General features: G+C 44.2%; 2 protein-coding genes across 4 annotated transcripts in view; one reads left to right on the top strand and one right to left on the bottom strand.

The window, feature by feature from the left end:
- The window catches only part of ZDBF2 (zinc finger DBF-type containing 2), a 106,780-nt gene extending 88,701 nt beyond the window's left edge, over window positions 1-18,079 (bottom strand). Inside the window, exons 1-2 of one of the 2 annotated variants that reach the window (XM_084778286.1) lie at window positions 17,676-18,079; window positions 7,828-7,929 (exon numbers count right to left, since the gene is read on the bottom strand). The gene's annotated coding sequence lies outside the window, so the exon portion shown is untranslated. Of the gene's footprint in view, window positions 1-7,827; window positions 8,199-17,675 lie in introns of those variants that run through there. The other variant, XM_084778285.1, reaches the window with a different exon arrangement.
- The window catches only part of CMKLR2 (chemerin chemokine-like receptor 2), a 31,512-nt gene continuing 14,102 nt past the window's right edge, over window positions 1,943-19,352 (top strand). The window contains exon 1 of one of the 2 annotated variants that reach the window (XM_084778293.1): window positions 1,943-2,396. The gene's annotated coding sequence lies outside the window, so the exon portion shown is untranslated. The remainder of the gene's footprint in view (window positions 2,397-19,352) is intronic. The other variant, XM_084778292.1, reaches the window with a different exon arrangement.

The following is a 19,352-nucleotide window of genomic DNA, read 5'->3' as shown; positions in this document are numbered from 1 at the left end:
CAGTTTGGAACCTGGTAAACAGTCAGATACAGCAGTGAATGTCTATCACCTCGGTGACAGAAGGAACATAATAAAATTGGTCAGGCAGAACAGGGACACCAAAATACCAATTCTGAAAATGTCCTTAAAACCCAGGAGGCCAGAGGACAGTTCTGGCCACGTGTTTCTCTCTGTGAGGCTCTGTGTGAGGCTGTGAGGGAGACTGAGGAGGTAGTGGACACGTAGGAGCGGGCCAGCTGACCAGGCTGAGCCTGAGACCCCCCTCCCCCTCCCCCTACCGTGCACACACACCTGAGTCACCCAATACTGCCTTAAGTCCTTTAAAAAGCCTCAGCCACTGCTCCTGCTCCAGTGTGCTCTGCCATCTCTCATCCTCCCCCTATGAATCCACAATAAAGCACTGTGACTCCCAAGCTAAAGGCTACCAGAGGTAAGAGAAAGGCCTCCATCAAACTCAAAGACACCTCACATTTCCCTATGTGAGACACCAGCACTAGGAAGACAGAAATAATCTCCGAAGCTAGTGGAATCTGTGAACCCCAGGTCTGGGGAGAGACCTGATTTTAAAGCACAAAGGAGGCTGGTCCTGGTGATGCACACCTCTAATCCCAGCAATTGGGAGGCAGAGGTCAGCGTATCTCTGTGAATTCAAGGCCCGCCTGGTCTACAGTGTGACCTCCGAGCCAGCCAAGGCTACTACATAGAGAGTTCTGTCTCAAAAACAAAAAACAAAACAAAACAAAAGCAAGTTAATAAATAAACGAGGGTGAGGAAGATAGCTCAATGGATCAGCCATTGTGCAAGGAATGCAGGACCCAGGATCCACATAAAAGCCAGGAAGACGTGAGACAGAGACTGCTAATTCCCGGAACAAGTAGCCAGTAGAGTAGGCAAGAAGGCAGATTCCAGATTGAGCTAGAGACCTTGCCTCAAAGTATAAGGCAGAAATCACTTAACCGCAACCTTCAAACACGCATGCGCACAGGCACGCCTGCGCATGCGTACACACACACACACACACACACACACACACACACACACACACACACACACGCATAAAGAGTAAAATAAATGGTGGCTGGGAACAGTGCCACACACACAGCACTTAGGGCGCTGAAGCAGGAGGATCACTGCAAACTCAAAGTCAGCCTGGGCTATGCAGGCTGTTTCAACAAAATCTGACCTCCAAGTAAGTAAATATAATTAAAGCTCATAGTAATGACATTGTTTGGGAAAACTTAAACAATAAAAGAACTGCTGACAGGTGACGAAGACCAGAAGGGCTTTACTGGGTCTAGTTACTGCGTTCAGTCCAGTGCGTGCCTTGGATCTGGGCGGACTGCTTCCTGGTCTACCTCTGACCCATGACTGCTCTACAGTTAGGATCCTTGTGGCTGTTTTGAGCTTCATCATTCTTTACAATGTGTTCAGGTTTTCCTAGGCTAGCAACGGGGATATGCTTTTTCTATTTTACAAGAGCCTCCGACTCCCAATCATCTTGCTGAAGATGATCAACTCTGGATCAAGAGCTGAAATGGCAGGCTTGTTTGCGCTCAACTCAGCTCAGCTTCCCCACACCGAAGAAATTCAACAGGAAGACAGTGAAAGAGAGACCTAGGGTGGAGACTGACGACTGCTATCTAAGCAGGGTGGGAGTGAGAGACATGCAGGCCCTGGAGGCAATGTCTTGCCTTAAAACAGAGCAGCCATAACTGAGCCGCCTCTCAGGGACCGTGTCCTGTTGTACCCAGACAAGCTAATTCGTTTCATGAGGAATCAATAATCTAAGTGGCCATTTAAGCTGTCTTGATTTTTTAATGTTGGGGGTAAATTCGAATTGTAAAATCCTTACAGTGTAAACAAAATGCAGCAACAGCTGTGGTGTGTCCCCAGGCTGCCAATTTTCCCAATGAGAAATGTTAAACCAGCTGAACCAGCTGAACCAGAGGCTGAGAAAATGTGCTGCTTTCACGTCCTTTTTCTTTCCTAAAATGTGGTGTTTTGGAAAGCTCCAGACTCGCTGACATCATGTTTATAATTATGAGAGTTTAATGAGACAAGTAGCATCATCTGAGTAGGTAGTTGGGATGGGCCTGACTTTTTTGAATCAAGGCCAAGGATACTGTCACCTAACTGGAGTATAGCAGATTTATTTAGCTACAGGCAAAACACAGTTTCTTTCCCAAGGCAGTTGAGTTAGATTTGCTTCCCTTGCTTACAAAGAGAGGAAATACTTCCTCCACTCAGGGCAGCGGTAATCAGTTCTCCCAGAGAAATCGTTAAACCTGAAGGGTCCTGAGCAAGGAGCCCAGAAGACGTGGCGGCTCGCCTTCCAGCCTTCCAGCCTTCCAGCCTCCCCGCTTCTCCACAGAACCAGCACAGGCACCTTTCGGGGGGTAAGTGTTTGTTTGCTCGCTCCCCCGCACCCCCACCCCAAAGCTTCCCCTCCCTCCTTACCACTCCCAGGAAAGTGAGTCAGACAGACAGTAGGTAAGAAAATCAATTTAAATCCTTTTATCTAGATCTCATTTGAATTGGCATTTGGCTTATTGTGAAGGCTTATTCAAATTAGAGAGAAAATAGAAGCTGCTCCCTACGTTTCCGCAGGGAATTAGAGCCTTGTGTGTCTTAGAGAAAAAGATGTAGAGGCTGTCTTCTAGCCCCCAGCCCCATCCCGCCCCCCCACCCCCCCACCCCCCCCCCACCCCAAACCTCCAGGCTCAGTTCCTCCAGGGAATAATAAAAATTAAAAGCAAGAATTTAGACAAGGCTTTGTCCTAGGTGGCCTTTTAAGAATTCTTGGTTTAAGTGGAATAAAAATGCCCCTGTAATGCAGGGTTGCTCGGCATCTCGAAGCAAACCCCTAGGGCCACTAAATCTGTGCCTGTGAATCCATTTCCGTCTTTGGAAAGCTTTGGATGCTTCCAGCCTTACCGGGCCATCAATTAAAGACCCCAAACCTCATTTCTAGTCCAGCCTCCCTAGAAGTAGCAGGCCCAAGAAAGGCCCTCACTTATGAAGTAGTTACCACCCTGAATAACAGGAAAGAACTGAAAGGCGAGTCTCTTATTCACAGTCAACTTCTCTTTGTTTTGTTTTGGTTTTTTTCTTGTTTTTTCAAGACAGGGTTTCTCTGTGTTAGCCTTGGCTGTCCTGGACTCACTTTGTAGACCAGGCTGGCCTCGAACTCACAGCGATCCGCCTGCCTCTGCCTCCCGAGTGCTGGGATTAAAGGCGTGCGCCACCACGCCCGGCCACAGTCAACTTCTTAAAGAGAAAATGTCCCTTAGACTGTTTTTCTTTTTTGCAAACAACAACAGCAAGATTAGGTTTAATCATTAACAATTAACATGACCACCACTTACATTCTCCTAAAAGTCTGAAATTTCTGAAACTATCCATATCAGCCAAGGCGAGGCAAGAGTAATGACAATCTTGATCATACAACAAAGATGGAAACTGAGTTGCTAACTCCACTTTTTCCTTAGTAGGATTTGGGGCAGGAATAAGAGGATGACTGCTTGAAAGTAGTGAGTTCGATTACTACAAATACACATTTTAAAAAGTATAATATATTCTAATTATCTAAAAGTAAACTTTCAAGCATCAGTGGAAAAAAGTCATTTTTAGGGTATGGGAGGTCCTCATGGTCAAAATAATGTGATAGAGGTGCTATGTTGTACCTGAGCCCAGTTATCCCTAAAAGAATATAAGCTCACGCACACACACACCACACACACACACACACACACACACACACACACACACACCAGACCACACACACCATGCCACACACACACACACTCCACACACACCCCACACTATACACATACACACCACACACACATACACACACACCACACCACACCACACACACACCCCACACTACACACATACACACCACAAACACACACACTCCCTGGAGAAGTTCCTTTAACAGCTCTCTAACAGGTTTTGAAAGTAGTGAAGCTGCCCTGAACCCCTTCTGTCTGGTAGAAGCTATTGCTAGCCAGCCCTCCCTCCTAATCCAGCAGTTCTGCAAGGAGAGACACACCCTGATAGGACCTAACAGTAAGTCTTTCAAAAGAATGCTTTTGGGAATCAGGGTGTCTGAGAACAAACCTCAAAGCCTACCACTGTCAGAGGAAGCCCTCTTTCTCTTTACAAACATTTGTTCATTTGTTTGTTTGGTGTGTGTGTGTGTGTGTGTGTGTGTGTGTGTGTGTGTGTGTGTATCACACTGAACATGTGGAGGGTCAGAAGACAACTCTGGATTCGGGTCTCTCCTTCCACCACCTAGGTTCAGGGACTCAAACTCTGATCCTTGGCAGGGAGGCATATGCCTGCCCTTAACCAGTCATCGAGCCATCTGGATGGCCCCACAGAGCCTCTCCTAACAGATGTCCACTACATCGACTTAACAATCTAACCGTTGTCACACACATCCTGCTGGATGTCCACAGCATGATTAATACTCAAGGGCGAAAGGTCGCCAGGGCATTTAAGCAGGTGTGCATTCAGGTACTTTTGCAAAACTCATTAACTGCAAGTCATGACTTCTTAGACTACCAAAGGGGGGGGGGTGGGGGTGGGGGGGGATACTCAAAGAGAGGCTAAGGCAAGAAGGCAATCATTTGAGGCCAGCCCAGGTAGTACACTGAGCTAAGGCGTGAAAGCTGATCTTCAAACAAGTAAAGAAGCTACAGAGCTTACTAATGACAGGGTTTTTTTTGTTGTTTTGTTTTGTTTCGTTTTGTTTTTATTTATCGTGGTAATTTAATTCACTGTATCTTGGTCTAACTTTAAACAAGCATATCTCAACACTCTTGTTTTAGATGTTGACTGAAACACAGAGATAAGACACACACACTCCTGGGTTTCGCTGGTACTGTGTTTATACTACGCTTGACACACAGTGTGACCCTTAGGCAGTGTCTTCTCTCTTGTTGCTTTTCCCAATCTTTGCTAGGGTTTTGGGAATCAGGGGGTTTGGGAATCTTTCACAAAACAAAAAGAAAGCTATGTTAAATAGCTGACACATCTTGAAATTCTCCTCCGAAGCGCCTTTTATGGATGAAATGGAGCTTTGATGTGATTACAGAACTCAGGTACGGGAAGACACACTGAGCAGCCCACAACACTAACAATTACCCGGTCCCCAGCAACCACACGAATCCATCAAGACAAGAGAAATATGTCAAGACCGTAGTGCATGTTTATCTCTGCACAACCAGGGGCCTCCCCGGGGGCAAGCAGAGAGTCACGTACTGCTAGGCTCTGGGAGGCTGGAAAATCTAGGACAAAGGGCAGCTGGGAGGCTGGAAAGCGCCTCTGCCCACCACCTAACACCCACCGTGAAAATGACATCTTGTGATTTTTTAAGGTTTGGTTCTAAACAACAAATACAAAATCATGAACTTTTGACTTTTTTTTTTTTTTTTTTTTTTGCTTGTTTTGTTTTGAGATAGGGTCTCTCTATGTAGCCATGGCTGGCTGGAACTTGAATATATATATTTGAATATATATTCAAATCACAGGGCAGCACGCTGAGGGGATTCCCAATTAAACAACCACAAGGAGAAACCAAACAATGCTACAAAAATGGCTTTGCAAAAGGACCAATCCATACCCTACACTCATTGCTCACTTTCTTTCTGGAATACATCTTTCTGGTAGAAAGAAAGAAAACACACACACACACACACACACACACACACACACACGAGAGAGAGAGAGAGAGAGAGAGAGAGAGAGAGAGAGAGAGAGAGAGAGAGAGAGAACTGGAGAGATGGCTGGCAGTTAACAGCACTGGAGACCCTTCCAGAGGACCAGGATTTGATTCTCAGCACTCACGTGCGAGCTCACTACCATCTGTAATAAGGTTCTGGGAGATCCAACACCCTCTTCTAGAACACCCTCTTCCAGCTTCTGCCAGCACACAGATATACATACAGACAAATGGCCATGCACATAAAATAAAAATAAATACATCTTTAAGAAAAGGAAAAAAGGGCTGGAGAGATGGCTTAGAGGTTAAGAGCACTGACTGCTCTTCCAGAGGTCCTGAGTTCAATTCCCAGCAACCATATGGTGGCTCACAGCCATCTATAATGAGATCTGATGCCTTCTTCGTGCACGCAGGCACACATGAGGGCAGAACATTGTATATGTAATAAATAAATAAATCTTTTTTTAAAAAAAAGAAAAAGAAAAAAGAAAAGGAAAAAACCACACTCAAAACCGAATAATTTTTTTGCACAGTGTCATTTCAAAAGTCAAATAAAAGCAGTATGAGTACCAAGGAAAGGAGTGTGAAACACGAATGATTGGAAAATAGTCTCCATTTCAGTCTAGAGCTGGAGGTTACATTCACACACCTCAACAGCCGGGCTCCTCGCAGAATATTAACAGGAGAGCACTCTAGTTGTTTGCTTTCCTTGAACTGACACAAATGCGACTAACCTACAGAAGATTTATTAACAAGGCACCTTTTAGACCAGCTGGCAAATAGGAAAGACTCCTCATAGTTCATATTCTTGGTTTTATTAAATGTTTGGGGACAGTTTCTTAGCTTCAAAATGTAGATTTTAAAGTAATAGTAGAGCCAGTGAATGTTGTGAAAAGTTAACTGGAGAGAAAGAAGTGGAACTCAGAACTAAAAATGAGTATATTTTTTTTCTTTAAGGTTAAAGGCAGGAAAATTTTTTCCTGCATTGATTTGATGTGTTTGCCACACTCACCCACTGCTCATCCCTTCTGAAGATAAACCGCTTAATTATTTTAAAAAAATATTTTGGGGTAAATAAAAACATCTCTCACCAAATTTAACCAGATTCAAAGCTGATATGACTCCATAAAGGTCTGCACAGTGAGATCAGGCACTCAGAACAAAAGCTAGGGGTCCTCACATGGGAATTTACCCATTTATTTGTTTTATTTATTTATTAACTGGGTTTTTCTTAGGGTTTCTTAGGGTTTCTCTGTGTAGCCTTGGCTGTCCTTTTTGTTTGCTTTTCTGCATGTTATACATATATAAAAGCATATAGCTAGATTCCACATATGATTTTTTTTCCAAAATTGTGTAGCCTCTAAAATTCTAAGCCATCCACTTTTCTATAAATCTTGTCATTTCACTCTCCTTTACAGCTAGCTGAATAGTATTTCATTTTATACGCATACCAAATTGCCCATTCATTCCTCGATGGACAACCATATTGCTTCCAATTTTTGGGAGGGGGTCAATAAAATAGCAATAAGCATGATTATTCAAATATTTCTGATAGGATACGGAGTCCTCTGGGTATGTGCCCAGGAGAAAAACGGCTGGCTCAAACCAGACTTGGTGGTGCATACCTTTAATCCCAGCACTCTGCGAGGCAGAGGCAGGCAGATCTCTGTGAGTTCAGTGCCAGCCTGGTCAACAGAGTGAGCCTAAAATAGCCAAGGCTAGCTACACAGTGAAACCCTGTCTGGAAAAACCAAAAACAATTACCTCTTAACTCAATTGGTCCCTTAGTTTTCTACTAACCGAGCTCAGAAGTCTGGAGAATGGTATGTCCCTGTCTGGCTGTTTACCCGGGTCTTCTCTTGGAGTGATAAGATATAACGCCACCCATTTCCTGGCATACTGGGCCAGCTTGCCCTGCAGAGTGCACAAAGGTCGTGCATTAGAAGTTCTCCATTAGAAGGCTGAGGACCAGAAAGGTACTGTGTAACTTACCACCTCAGGTAGTTACATTTAGAGCCTAAATTCCCAATATAAAATGTCAGTCGGCTCCCGACTGCCCCACTCCCTTGTGCCCTGGACGCATTCGAACTCATAGTTACCGGAAGAAGGCTGTGGACGACAAAGGAGGAAAGGCGTGCTCGGGGTGCTGCGGGAACAATTGCAGGAATGATTGGGAAGCCAGCACTGTTATCTTCTAGGGTCTAGAGGAACGAAACAAGGTAGAATTCAAGCAGGAACAAATTTAGAATTTTCCTCCATCTCTTTCTTTTGACCCGATCCTTCCACCAAGACTTTTAAGAGTTGTCGTTAAACCAAGGGAAATCAACCCTGACCTGTGTTTGATCCCTAATACACGGGGTGGAAGAAAACATCTGACTGAAAAATCGTCTGATCTCCACTTATAATGGCATATACGCCACTTGCGCGCGTGCGCGGGAGCGCATGCACATGAACAAACGTAGACACATACAAGCGCATGCGTGCGCGTGACCGCATGCGCGTGCTCATGAGCACGCTACACATGTGCGCGTGCACGTGAATACGTAAACACCCGTGCGTGCTCATGAGCTTGTGAGCATGCACGCGCGAACGAACACGCGCGCGCGCGCGCGCACACACACACACACACACACACTTTCGATCCCTACCCATGTGTGCTCGTGAGCTTGTGAGCATGCGCGCGCGAACGAACATGCACATACACACACTTTTGATCCCTTCCATCCTACACAAGGGTCAAGTCAAACCATGTCTGGCCTGTTGTGATTCTTCATTTGAACCTCTACACTCAATTTCACGATGGGTAAGGATTACTTACTTAATGCATATGGGTCTAAAACATGGCGCCCAAAGAATCACGTGTTTTTTTGTTTTGTTTTGTTTTTTTCTCGAGACCGGGTTTCTCTATGTAACAGTCCTGGCTAGTCTGAACTCTCTTTTGTAGACCAGGCTGGCCTCGAACTCACAGAGTTCCGCCTATCTCTGCCTCCTAAGTGCTGGGATTAAAGTCGTGTGCCACCACACCCGGCTACATGCTTTTTTTTTATTCCTGTGTTCTGGTAAGATTTTACCAAATGTGATAAAAATCAACACATCTATTTCAATATGTATGTAATTCTTTTTTTTTTTTACTCGACTTTAATTATTATTATTATAGGGAAATCAGAAGTCAGCTAACAGGAGCTGATTCTCCCCTTCCTCAAAGAGTTTCAGAGATCAAACTCAGGCCCTCAGGTTTCCATGGCAAACACTTGTCAACTCCGTAATTCTTTAAAACCCCACGATTTTGTGTGTGTGTGGGGGGGGGGGGGGGAGGGTTGTTCTGTTTTTGTTTTTGTTTTTTTTTTTTTTTGAGACAGGATTTCTTTGGTTGTCCAGGAAGTTGCTCTGTAGCTCAGGCTGGCCTCAAACTTAGAGATCCCCCTGCCATCATAGCCCAACTCTGTTTCTTTCTGTCTTTCCTTTTTTTTTTTTTTCTATATGATTTATACAGTATTCTACCCGCATGTGTGCCCGCATGCCAGAAGAGGACACCAGATCTCATTATAGATGGCTGTGAGTCACCATGTGGTTGCTGGGAATTGAACTCAGGACCTTTGGAAGGACAGTGTTCTTCTTTTTTTTTTTTTTTTAAATTACTTATACAGTGTTCTGCCCACCACAAGAAGGCACCAGATCTCATTACAGGTGGTTGTGAGCCACCATGTGGTTGCTGGGAATTGAACTCAGGATCTTTGGAAGAGCAGACAGTGCTCTTAACCTCTGAGCCATCTCTCCAGTCCCAGGACAGTGTTCTTAACCTCTGAGCCCCCAAGTCTTAAGAGGCTGCACAGGATTTTTTACTTTATCTACTTAATCTAATTTAAAAAATTTTTAATTTATTGATTTATTTTGAGGCAGGGTCTCTAGCAGGCCTGGAACTCGTGATAAATCTGCTTCTAGGCATGCACCATTGCTGGTTTATGCACTAAAAAGGTAAACGATGTAGCTGTGATTCTTTCTGAAACAACAGTAACTTTCTGATGTAAAAGTTGAAGAAAGATTTTCTTTTAAGAACGTATCAAGTGTTAGTACCTTCAAATGTCAGTAAGCTGTTAATTTACAATTTAATGTCATCTATGTGGCATGCTAGATTTTCGTTTGTTCACAGTACATTACCATAAGCCTATTAGGAAAATTGAACGCCCACAACCTAAGATCTGACAAAGCACAAGGAATTGTGACAGCGGGGGGGCCTTAGAGCAAGAAAACAATTCTTTAAAAAAAAAAAAACAGTACGGAAGTACAATTTAAAATGTTCAAAACATTTTAATTACAGGACTGTGACTCCAAATTGCCATTTAAGAATGCCGTTCCTTCGTAAATACAAAATTTTTCCAATTTGACTTTGAAGTCACCTGAGCCCCCCCACCTTTGTTTTCCCCTCCTCACTCCCCCCACCCCACCCCCGCCACACACACACACACACACACACACACACACACACACACACACACACACATTTTATAGACTTTGTTTTTAGACTTTTTAATCTACCTGAAGCCACACTTGTTAGGTTTGCTCTCTGGCCCATAGCAGGAAGTGGGGATGATAAAAGAGCTGATACCTAAAGCTCGTAGCTTCTTTCTGAAAGTACCTCTCTCCAAAAATAGGTAGAGACATGCTTCCCCGACACACACACACAGCCTTGTTTTGCTCTGTTGAAGTTCAACCCCAGGCCTGACCTGTGTGCATACTAGGATCTTCTCGGAGAGGGTGTGACATCTCAGTCCCATCCTTTATTTTGGGGACGGAGGGGTCTCTTGGTAAAATCTTTAGAATGGCTCGTCTTTGTAGATAAAGGGTTGGGTTTTTTTTTGTTTTGTTTTGTTTTGTTTTGTTCATTTGTTTGTTTCTTACTTTGAATGGTTGCTTAAGGTGACATCAAAAAAAATTCCTGTTGTCAACAGTGGCCTCCGTTTTGAGTTCCTGTTGTCCCTGTTCTCAGCCAGCTGCCTCCCCCTAAGGTGCCGGCTTCCTTAGCGTTAGAGACGCAGAGCGCTACAGAAGTAAGAAGGCAGCATCAGCCAGAGTCTCAGACTACATAGCAAGACCCTGTCTAGTCCCAATATGCCTCCCTGCTCAGTGGGCCCAAAGGACAAAGCCTCCTCGTGTCCTCATGATGAGAATGCATTTCTTGCATATCCTCAGCCTTTACCTTTACTACGGACGGATTAAAACATAGAAATCTAATGTTGTTCACTGGCTTTCTCCTGTTTCTTTCTTTTGTAAATCTGGGGCCTCTCTGAGGTCCGGTCTGGTCTTGCGGAGGGCTTCCTGTGGGAGGATTTACTTTGACAATGGCAACAGCGACACTTGGGGGTGGACAGGGCAGGCAGCAAGCAGCTGAGGCACTAGGTGGCATATAAAGGCTGAGTGACAGACCCCCCAAGTAAGAGCCACCTCCCCTACTGTGGGGCACATAGGAGGTCAAGGGTGGGGGAGGGGTTGTGCATTCATGGTCACATCCTGCTTGCTGTGTATCTTCCTCTGGTTTGGTTGTTTCAGGGAGAGGCCCCAGCTCTGCCCTCGCAGGGCCTCCTAAGGAGGTGGTCTTGTATGTTGCAGTGTGCCTTTCTTCTCTGGACCCTGCTGTAGCTTGCCTAATGGTGGAGTGTCCAACTTGTGACTGTGTGTCCTTCACAGGAGGGACTTGTTTATGCAGATAATCCTTGATTTATTATGGGATTACACCTCAATAAACACATTGTAAACTGAAAATATCTTAATTGAAAACAAATTGAATACACCTCACTTACTGAACATGGTTGCTTAGCAACACTGTGCGCACAGAGTACCGCTTTTTTTTTCTTTTTTTCTTTTTTTTCTTTCTCCTCATGATTGCATGGCTGACTAAGAGCTGTGGCTTGCGCTGCCTAGGATCTGAAGTGTTTGTGTCATTTTGCTAGCTTAGAAAAAGACCAGAATTTAAAACATGAGGTACAGTTTCTACTAAATGCATATGGCTTCCTCCTCCACAAACCAAGGCCAGAATTCTAAAGCTGATCACCTACGTCTGGTTATGTTTGTCTTTTTGTCCAGTTTATTTCTAAGGAGAGAGAGAGAGAGAGAGAGAGAGAGAGAGAGAGAGAGAGAGAGAGAGAGAGAGAGAGAGAGAGCGCACTAGGTACAAGTGAAAGAGGGGGAGGGACTGAGGGGTTACAAGTGGGCGGGGGAACCTTAGGCTGATGGGCACAGGGTGTTACCCCAGCAGGGTCTCATGGGGATTTAGAGCAGCATGAGTTCCACTGAGGTTCTGTGACAGAGTGGCCAGAGTAGGGTGACTGAACTCTCTATAAGGGACTTGGGGGTCAGTTGGTTAAGTCAAGTAGGCTATGTCCTGCTGTCCCCTAGGGAGGTGGCACCAGGATGAGGCTGCATAAGGCAGTGGATTGTATCTATTCACATTGAGGGGCTGGGACAATTGGCAACTGTGTAAAGGTCCAGCTGAGACTGAAAATGGATGCTGAGGCAGGGTAAAAGTAATAGCCATTACAGCTTTGTATTATGGGATGTAAACTGCACTACCAGCTCTACTCACCCAGCACAGAGAATGGTAGAGAAACCCCCCTCCCAAATAGCCAAAGGCCCCTATGATTCGATATGTTGGTATTTGCTTCCTGTACAAAAGAATGAAATAAAATCAAGGGGCCAGACAAGATGACTCGGTAGGTAAAGGTTGGTTCCACCAAAGCTAGCTGATCTCTATTGAACCCAGGTTGCTTCTTATTGATGGGAGGAAAGAACCATGGTGTGCAATGCACACACGTGAGCATGCGCACACACACAAATGAATAAATAAAATGAAACATAATTTAAAAAATCAAAACCCAAGCCAGGTGTGGTGGCACACGTCTGTAATCCCAGCACTCAGAGAGGCAGAGGCAGGTGGGTCTCTGTGAGTTCAAGGCCAGCCTGGTCTAAAATGCAAGGCCAGGACTGCCAAGGCTACACAGAGAAACCCTGTCTCAAAAACAAAAACAAAACAAAACAGAAAGAAAGAGAAAAAGAAAACAAAGCAAAATACAAAATCAAACCCCCTAGGAAGCAAAAGATAAAACCAAGAAATTACTTTGCCTTTACTTTTAAAATAAAAGCTTTAGCCAGGCATGGTGGTGCACACTTTTAATCCCAGTTCTCAGGAGGCAGAGGCCTCCTGAGATAGCCTGGTCCACATAATTTCAGGCCAGCCAGGGCTACATAGTGAGAGCTTATCTCAAATACCAGCACAACACCTCCCCGCACCCACACACACAAACAATAAAGTAAAACAAAAGTTTTTATATTTCAAAATGGCCTACAGCCAGATCCTTTCCATGTCAAACATATTTCCAAAGTGTCTGTACCCTTCCATAGCCGTGGATAAAACATCTTTTTGGTTCCATTAGCAGGCAGACAGGGACGTCAGATGAGACCCTTGGGGTGTATGGCTTCGATCAGACTTTACCTCCTTTTCTCCTGCTCTATCAGAAATGGCTTCTTGTTTGTAGTTTCTCCATCTGCTGCTTAGTGGGCAACCGTGAGCTGTGTCCTTGTCCCCTTTCTCCCTTCTGTCTCTCCTCTTTCCTTGACAAGTTAGCCTTTCCTGTTGACTGTTTTGTCTTCCTGTCCAGTTTTGAAGGAACAGATTTAGCCAGAACCCTCACTCATCTTCCTCGCTGCCCCTCCGGCTAAACTGACCTTCCTCTTGGGCTGCTGGTGGCAAAAGGGAGTGAGCTGAGTGCCCGTGGGTACCACTGTGTTTAAGAGACACATGTGATGCCCGGCAGTGGTGGCACACTCGGGAAGCAGAGGCAGGCGGATCTCTGTGAGTTCCGGGCCAGCCTGGTCTACAAAGTGAGTTTCAGGACAGCCAGGGCTGTTACATAGAACCCTGTCACAAAACAACAACAAAAGTTTAGCACATAAGGACTGAAGGAAAGGCTGTGGTGCTCACTCAGGAATCACACAGAAACAGAACAGTGCTAAGGCATCTAGATGACTCAACAGAAGGGCATTTGTGTCTGGCACTGATGACCTGGGTTTGATCCCTGTATCTCACATGATGGAGAAAAAGAACTGACTTCTGCAAGTTGCCTTTTGACCTCTACATATGCATGTATCCACATACATACACACATACACAAATAAGTAGATATAATAAGAACAACAGATTTCACAAGGACTTAAAATGACATCCAGGATTAATCCTTGCAGTGCTATTTTTTTTTTACTCTTTGTATGCAAAAATAAAGCAATAATTAATTGTCCATAGTCAACCAATCACCTAGTAGAATAAGTCATTTCCAATAGTTACATATAGTTTCTCCACTATAAATATATAATCTGATCTAATAAAAGCCAAATTTAATAAAAAGTAACCACTCTAAATATACATGGTCTAATCACTCCATCCAGAAGAGCAAGGTATGAGCCAGGGCTCGGGAACAGACAGAATTCATACTGAGAAGTACAGGACCTCATGGGGAGGGGCTTCTCTTTCTTTGTCTCTTTTGTTTCTTTTTCTTTTTGGTTTTGGTTTTATAAAGCTGGGTCTCTCTATGTAGACCTGGCTAGCCTGGCTCTCGCTATGTAGACCAGGATGCCCTCAAACTCAAATCAGTCCATCTGCCTCTGCCTTCCAAGTGCTGAGATTAAAGATGTGTGTCACTGTGCCCAGTTTGAGAGGGGCTTTTCAACCAAGTCTGCAACCTGACAGCATGGGAGAGAGAGAGAGAATCAAAGGCAAATGGAAAAACATTGTATCTGGTTGAATTCTCCCTAAGACCAAGGTGTCTCTAATGGCATAAAAATAATACAGAAAATTAGATGAGAGTTGATCTTTGAACATAGAAGAAGGTGCTTATAGGTGTAACATCTTTTTGTTGTTGTTTTTTTGAGATAGGGTTTCTCTGTGTAGCCTTGGCTGTCCTGGACTCTTTTTGTAGACCAGGCTGGCCTCAAACTCACAGAGATCCACCTGCCTCTGCCTCCCCCTCCAGAGTGCTGGGATTACAGGTGTGCCCAACCATGCCTGGCTGACATCTTTAGATTTTAATAAAGCTTTCTCTTCACTGATGTATGGGGATGGTCCTCTGCTTGAGAAAAAAGAAATGGTACTGGAGTACACTGCCTAACTCTATAATTAAGAATTAACCTAGCAGTCCGGCAGAGGTGGCACACAGTTTTAATCTCAGCACTCAGGAGGCAGAAGCAGGCAGATCTCTCTGAGTTCTAGCCCAGCCTAGTCTACATAGTGAGTTCCAGGACAGTCAGGAACCCTGTCTTGAAAAACAAACAAACAAACAAACAAGAATTGACCTAGGGGCCAGGAATTTTGTTCAGTTGGTAGAATGCTTACTTAATATGAAGCTGGGTTTGAGGCCAGCACTGATAAACAAGGCACATTGGCACATGTCTGCAATCTTAGCACTTGAGACGTGGACATGGAAAAGGAGCTGGTGGGTGAAGTCATCCTTTGGGATGTGTTGAGTTCCAGGCCAGCCTGGGTACATAACACATAGGAAGAGTCAAAGGAGGGCCGAAGTGGCAGAGCAGTCCTTTGACAGGAGCACTTGGGAGACAGCAGAGGCAGGGAAATATGAGTGCCAAGCCAGATAGATCTGCATATAGAGACCCCATCTTAAAAACAAGGAGTTGATACAGGTTTACATTTATTAGGTGTCATGTAAGAGAGGTGCGAAAAACAGCCTGTGTCTGACCTAAAGTAATAAAGGTTTCTTGTGCCTCAACATAAAACATGGATTAATAATTTCAAGAACAATACTAGGCTATATTTATATAAAACAACTTTCTTTAAACATTGGTTTATATGTGCTTTATTTCTACATAGGTGATAGTTACCTACACTTAACATGTTAACTATGCTTATATTCATGGCCTGGTACAGTACCTTACTCCTATCATCCCAACTTTTGGGATGCTAAGGCAGAAGGGTTGCTGGGAATTCAAGACAAACTGAGCACATTCCAGGGCATCCAGGCCATTGCTGAGACCCTGTTGGTTGGTACATACCTGTCACCTCACTTCTTACAAGGAGGAGGCATGAAGGTCATGAGTTTGAGACCTGCCCAGTGTGGTGGCGCATGCCTGTGATCCCAGCACTCGTGAGGCAAAGGCAGGCAGATCTCTGTGAGTTCGGGGCCAGTCTGGTCTACAAAACTAGTCCAGGACACCCAAGGCTACACAGAGAAACCCTGTCTCAAAAAGCCACAGAAAGAAGAAAAAAGAAAAAAAAAAGAACTGAGACATGGCATAGCCAGGCTTGGTATCCCAGCACTTGGGGAGGCAGAGGCAGGCGGATTGCTGTGTGTTTAAGGCCAGCCTAGTCTAAAAATGGAGTCCAGGACAGCCAAGAAAATCCCTGAAAACAAACAAACAAATCAGTGCTTCTTAACCTCTGAGCCATCTCTCCAGCCCAACCCAGTCTCAAAAAGGAGAGAGAGAGAGAGAGAGAGAGAGAGAGAGAGAGAGAGAGAGAGAGAGAGAGAGAGAACTCTGAGGCGCAGCTCCTCTATCCAGCTCCATGTTTGGGAGTCACCACAACATGACACGAGGAACTCTGTTAAAAGGGAAGGTCAGTTTCTTTAAAATCTGCCTTTCTTCCTTCTCTGTCTCTGTTTTGCAGAGCTAATGAGAGGAGAGTGGATTTTGGGGGACACAAAATTGTGTGGCTTTTGCTACATAAAACTGATGTTAACTCAAATATGGAGGTACACAGCTATAAAACCAATACTTGGAAGGGAGAGACAATCAGAGCCTTAAAGTCAGCCTTGGCTTTCAGGTCAGTCAAAGCAAAACAAAAATAGTATTTTTCAGATTTTTCTCAAAAATTAATATATTTCAAAGGAGAGAGGAAGAAAGTGACCATGTAGGTAGGGACATTTCAAGCTTTTGTTAGATATAGAAGAATATCCACTTGCTTTACATTTTGACAAAAAGATTTTTTTTTTAAAATAAATTGTTTCTAACTATTATCAGTCAAATTTGCTCTAATGGGCAGTAATTTCCAATAGAATGGCCATTTCATCCCTTTTACATTTTCCCCCTCACACAATCAGTATATAATATATTCATCAAACTTAAGAGAGTATCTGGCCAGCATTTCTCTCTCTGAGACAGATAATTTTTCAGTTCTTAAGCCAGGTAGTTTACATCTCCTCAGCAGGCCACACAAAGAAACTCGGGTTTGTTGAACTGGTCCTCATCACAAGAAAATGAACACATCTATTGAATGGCCTGACAAAATAAACTAGGACATTATTAGAAGATCAGAATGTCCCACAATTCAAATATCCTGAAATAGCAGGGCCGTCATTATCTTGCTCCTTATGATGGTTTCTCTCAGCTGATGTTCTCAGGATAAACAAATTCACAATGTTATCTAAGTTCATGAATAATGTGCTCAATAAGCTCTCTGATATAAGCTAATTAGCTAATATGGTCCCTTTCTAGAGCCATCGCTAAATTGTGAGAATTATTATAAACCCTAAAAAGTGGATTATTAGGGTCATAAGAACACTCACATTTATGGAGGTCTATGAACCAGACACTAAATATCTAAATATCCCATGAGATCCTTACAACAAACCCAGAATTCTGAGTATGGTGGCGACATATTCGTGACCCCGGCACTTAGAAGAATGAGGCAGAAGGAATTAGAGACCAAGATGAGATACACAATGAAACCTTTTCTTAAGAAACCAAGAGCTAGCGGGGGCACGCCTTTAACCCCAGCACTCGGGAGGCACAGGCAAGCAGATAGATGGCTGTGAGTTTGAGGCCAGCCTGGTCTACAAAGTGAGTCCTGGACAGCCAGGGCTATCTAGAAAAGTCCTGTCTTAAAAGACAAAAACAAAAACGAACAAACAAATAAGCCAAAACAAAAAGACCAGAGTGGAATGGTTACCTTTGCACCAGGTTATGGGTCAGAAAGTCACCAAGACGGAGTGAATCCCATCATATTGGCTCACTTCCAGGATCACGAGTTTATCCTGAAGGCCATAAGCAACGCACACAGCTTAAGTCACGCTCAAAGATGCTACCAAAAAATTTACGGCAGCCGTAGGGAGTCCCGGACCAGGAAGTACTCAGGTTTTCTGGACAGCCGACCAAACTCTCGAACCGACAGATTCTTGGGTTTCGCGCTCCCCCTGCTGTGCGATGATTTGTTTACCGGCTCACGTGATGTTACGTGAACTTGCCGGCTACTGTACTTCTATCACTTTGCATACCCAGAATCCAAAGCTAGCCTGGACCACTCCTTCCTCAAAACAAGATACGCCTTAAAAGATGGGATGGTGAGGTGTGGAAAATATAACTAATGGATGTTGGTTTGGGCACTGGGTTTAATCTCTAGCATTGAAAATAAAATGTTGTATTGAATTTGAAGGGCTTGGCTTAATTTGCCGGTGACATGCCGCGTGGCAAGGCCTAGGAAAAGCCGCAAACATGGCGTCTGGACGGTACAAAGCAGTTGGACAGAGATGGCATAGAAGAGAAGACAGCGTAGGGGATTTTACGTTAGTGAATTGTTCTGTTTTGTTTTTGGTAAATGGTTGTTTTGGTAAATGGACCAGGTTTGTGTTCTGATGTGAGCAGATGACAGGTATGAGTGATGCGTCACTCTCATGCGGCAAGTATCTCTGAGATCACCCTGGCCGAACTCACGGACATCTCCTGGCCTTTGCCTCCCCGAGTGTTTTGTTTCTTTTCGGTTTTGGTTTTTCGAGACAGGGTCACTCTGTGTAGCCTTGGCTGTCCTGGACTCATTTTATAGACCAGGCTGGCCTGGAACTCACAGCGATCGGCCTGCCTCTGCCTCCCGAGTGCTGGGATTAAAGGCGTGTGCCACCACACCCAGCGCTATGACCAGCTTTTTTTGTTTGTTTGTTTTTTGTTTTTTGTTTTTCGAGACAGAGTTTCTCTGTGTTAGCCTTGGCTGTCCTAGACTCAACTTGTAGACCAGACTAGCCTCAAACTCACAGAGATCCGCCTGCCTCTGCCTCCCGAGTGCTGGGATTAAAAGTGTGCACTGCCACGCCTGGCTGGCCAGCTTTTTAAAAGAGTGGTTCTACCGTGCTTTGGCCCTCCCTGTGCCAATAAAACTGAGAAAGGAAAATGTATGTGGTTGTATGTATGAATGTGTGTTCATCTTCTGCAAAACGAACTCTGAAGACCTAAGAGGAGATTCTGTTTCTTCCAGAGTTTCCACAGCTGTTTTTGGGCTCTATCCTGTTTCTAACACTCTCCCACAGATGTTACATTTTATGAAACGTTACTCATTCGGGTGGTACCGCATATCTTCACCATTTAAAAAAAAAAAATCCCAGAGAGTAAAATGGTTACATAAGGCATCTCACAACCTGAAATATTTGAAAAAAAAAATTTGGGGGGGGGTAGGAAAAAAAAAAGGTAACATGATTTTCCTTTACTTAAACAGAGCAGAAAGACCAATGGTTGCTTTATTTATTTATTTATTTATTTGTTGTTGTTGTTGTTGCTAATTTTGTGTGTACACTCACTGTGGGCCATGGGACCTTGTGTGGAGTTTGAAGGACAACTTACAATAGTCATGTCTCTCCTT

Source organism: Acomys minous, assembly GCF_964271855.1.
Source record: "Acomys minous genome assembly, chromosome: 4".
NCBI lineage: Eukaryota > Metazoa > Chordata > Mammalia > Rodentia > Muridae > Acomys > Acomys minous.
This window is presented reverse-complemented; position numbering and strand designations above follow the sequence as displayed.